Raw genomic sequence first — 3,097 nt, forward strand, 5'->3', positions numbered from 1 at the left:
AGACAGGGCAAACTGGTCATTTTTGTGGAGGTGACAGACTTGAGATGTAGGTAAGAGTCTGAGAAGTGAGGTAATAGAGAGGGTGATTTGATGAGTGTTACATTCCAAATCCTTAATGTTTCTCCCAGGTGTTAACTGAGACAACAGGTACTTTAGAAACAAATTACTTTGTAAGAGTCCCCCTTTATCAATGAAATTTGGAAATGTATCTACCATGTATCTACCAGAGAACACTTAGTCCCAATAAGGCCAGCTGGTCATCTTGATTCATTTCTGTTACAGTAACAGTGATTTAAAAATAACTGTCCATTTGGCCATACATGCATTCTTTCATAAAGTCAGTTGAGTACCAGTTAGCCATAAGAAGGGCATAGTCTACTGCTCTATTGAAAAGGCTGCCATAGAACAAACTGCCAGCTAGTAGACCACAGAAGAATTGTTTCCATCTTTTTATTCCTAACTGACAGAACTTGAGACAAGGATCTCAGACATTTTTATTTGTTTAGGGCAGTCTTTTTTTTAAAAAAAAAAAACATGGATTTCAAGGAAATAAAACATATTGTTTAAGTTTCTCAACTTTTAGCAAATTTGGGTCGAGAACCCAGTTCTCCTGCTCTCCTGCTTTGAGCCCCAGAGATCTTCTGCTTTTTATCTGTGTGCTCTCTGGTTTCATCTCAGGAGAATGAAGCAACCTTCCAGAAGATGAGGGTCATTGTCAACTCTGGCTACACATCAGAATTACCATGGCATCTTGGGAAAAATACATCTGAGTCCTAACGCTTACTGATTCTCATTTCAAATTCTCTCAGGTGAACTATGTGCAAGGCTAGTATTCTTTTTTTTTCTTTTGGGTATGAAACTTTATTGTACGTAAAAGAATATTGCTGCTACTAATGAATGGAGATGACTCAGGCCATAATGGAACTGCTTGGAACATGGCTAACTCTTTGGAAAATGAACAGGTTTAAATCACGGGGAGCCTAATGCCATTCTGACTGATTGGTCAGTCAAACAGAAGGACTTGTGTCAAACACCAGAGGGCATTTGGGCATCAAGTGACTGCCCTGGGAGTCCACATGCCTCACCTACTGGATCTAGGGCTTCAAGGATGGCACTTCAGAAACAAGCAAAGGGGCTTCCCAAGGTGGTCCATGCTGGTCTGGAGTCATGGCAACACCACTGTACTCAAGACATCTCATCCGAGGATTTCCATACTATACATGACCTCTGAGCTACCACAATTGAGTGAAATACAAAACATTACATCACAGGCTGGGGGAAGAGAAGGCAGCTGGAGTCGTGGCACCTTCCAATCCTCGTTGTTCCATGGGGGAGGATGGGGAAGGCTAGACCCAGCCTCTCCTCTCAGAGTACAATGAATTACTTTGATTGATATTAAATCGCAATAGACTAAAAAGCAAACACTGCTCTACGCTGGGGGCGGGGGGATGGAGAAAGAACAAGACCTTGAAGCAGGAAGTGACAGCTGGGGAAGGGTCTGCAGCCGTCCTGCTGGTCACTCGCACTGTTCTTAGTTTTGGTGGCCGCAGGAAGGTCCACGCTTTCTCCCCCACCTCCCCTTTGTATTTGCTGGGAAATTTCGCCACCTGTCCACTCCACCATCCTGGCTTTCCTCTAAGTTTTTCTGCCATCCTTGGGCTTTTTTCTCGTGTCTCGTTCTCTCCTCCTTGTCATTTTCCTTTCGTGCATTTCTTTGGCTTCTCTCTCTCTCTCTTTCTCTTTCCTTTTAATTTCCAGCTCAGCAAACAGTTCCATGGTCTGTAGCCTGCCTGTTGGAACATTGCGGATCATCTTCCTCGACACTTGCAGGCTTCCCTTCCCTTCCTTCCTTGTTTTCCCCGCTCTTTAATAGTGTGTGCCACGTTTCTTTTACTGCCCCGATCACATCCTGATTTAGTAACAACTTCTAAGCTTTGTCCCCAGCTTCAAAAGCCTCTTATGTTTTGTCAGCATTATCTTCATTTTTTTGTCCAGATGAACCAACATTTTTTCAGGATGCAGCTGCAGAAACCTCTTTTTTATTTCATCATCTGTCACTTCAGGATCTGTCTGAAGAACCTCAGATGGCTTCAGATTAAAGCCAGAGGAATCAGGACGAGTCGATCACTTAGTCTGATTAGTTGTGGACATTGGAACTGAATCTCTCTTCTCCATTTGTTTCACCTTGCTGTGGTCAGAAGGTCCTAAATCCTCCTCCATGCTGCCTCTGCCCCTGCTCAAAGCTATGCTTTTCCTGGAGCCACCATTTCCCTGGCCAGCCACCATGTGACCTCAAGGCTAGTATTCTTAAAAACTGCTTCTCACACAATGGCAATTTGTGGCTGGAGTTTAAAAGCCTCTGATATTACTGGTAATTCTGATATTCTGTGCATCTCTTTTTTCAGTTCTTAAATCTTACTGGCAGAGACCACAGTCATTCTTAGTGAACTTTGTACCCTTACATTCCCCAATTATTGTTTAAAAATAATTTTTTCTTTAAAAAATTGTTTTGGGGACAAGATATTTCCATGTAGCACTAGCTGTCCTAGAACTCTCTATGTTGACCAGGCTGACCTCAAACTCTCAGAGATCCACCTGCTTCTGCCTCCTGAACTTTGGATTAAAGGAATATGCCTCTATGCCTAGTCACTCATTACATTTAACGTTTTAACTACTTCAAAAATAAAGTGAATAAAAGTTTACAAAATCATCTGTGGGTGCTGGGGTGACTCTAGGTCAGTAAAGTGTTTTCCTAGCAAGCTTGAAAATTTGAGTGCAGTCCCTCTGTTCAATCCCATATTTTAAAAATTGTCAAGTGTGGAGCATGTGCTTTGTCACGGAAGCACTGGGGAGGTGGAGAGAGGTGGCCCCTAAGGCTCACTGTCTGACCCAGCCTACTTGACACACTTAGGTCAACAGGAGACACTATCTCACAAAACAAGGTGGGTGGTACCTGAAGAATGAGAATAGGAGGTTGACTTCTGGCTCCCACACGCACTGGAACGCATATGCACACACACACACACACACACACACACACACACACACACACACACACACTCATACACTAAATCTATGACTACCATCCAGCATTAAA

The 3,097-nt window shown here is 43.2% G+C and overlaps 1 pseudogene; it reads right to left on the reverse strand.

Moving 5' to 3' along the window:
- Positions 1-1,346: 1,346 nt before the first annotated feature.
- On the reverse strand, positions 1,347-2,220 carry LOC114706793 (annotated as a pseudogene).
- Positions 2,221-3,097: the final 877 nt, after the last annotated feature.

The sequence above is a fragment of the Peromyscus leucopus genome, chromosome 13, assembly GCF_004664715.2.
Source record: "Peromyscus leucopus breed LL Stock chromosome 13, UCI_PerLeu_2.1, whole genome shotgun sequence".
In the NCBI taxonomy this organism is placed as follows: domain Eukaryota; kingdom Metazoa; phylum Chordata; class Mammalia; order Rodentia; family Cricetidae; genus Peromyscus; species Peromyscus leucopus.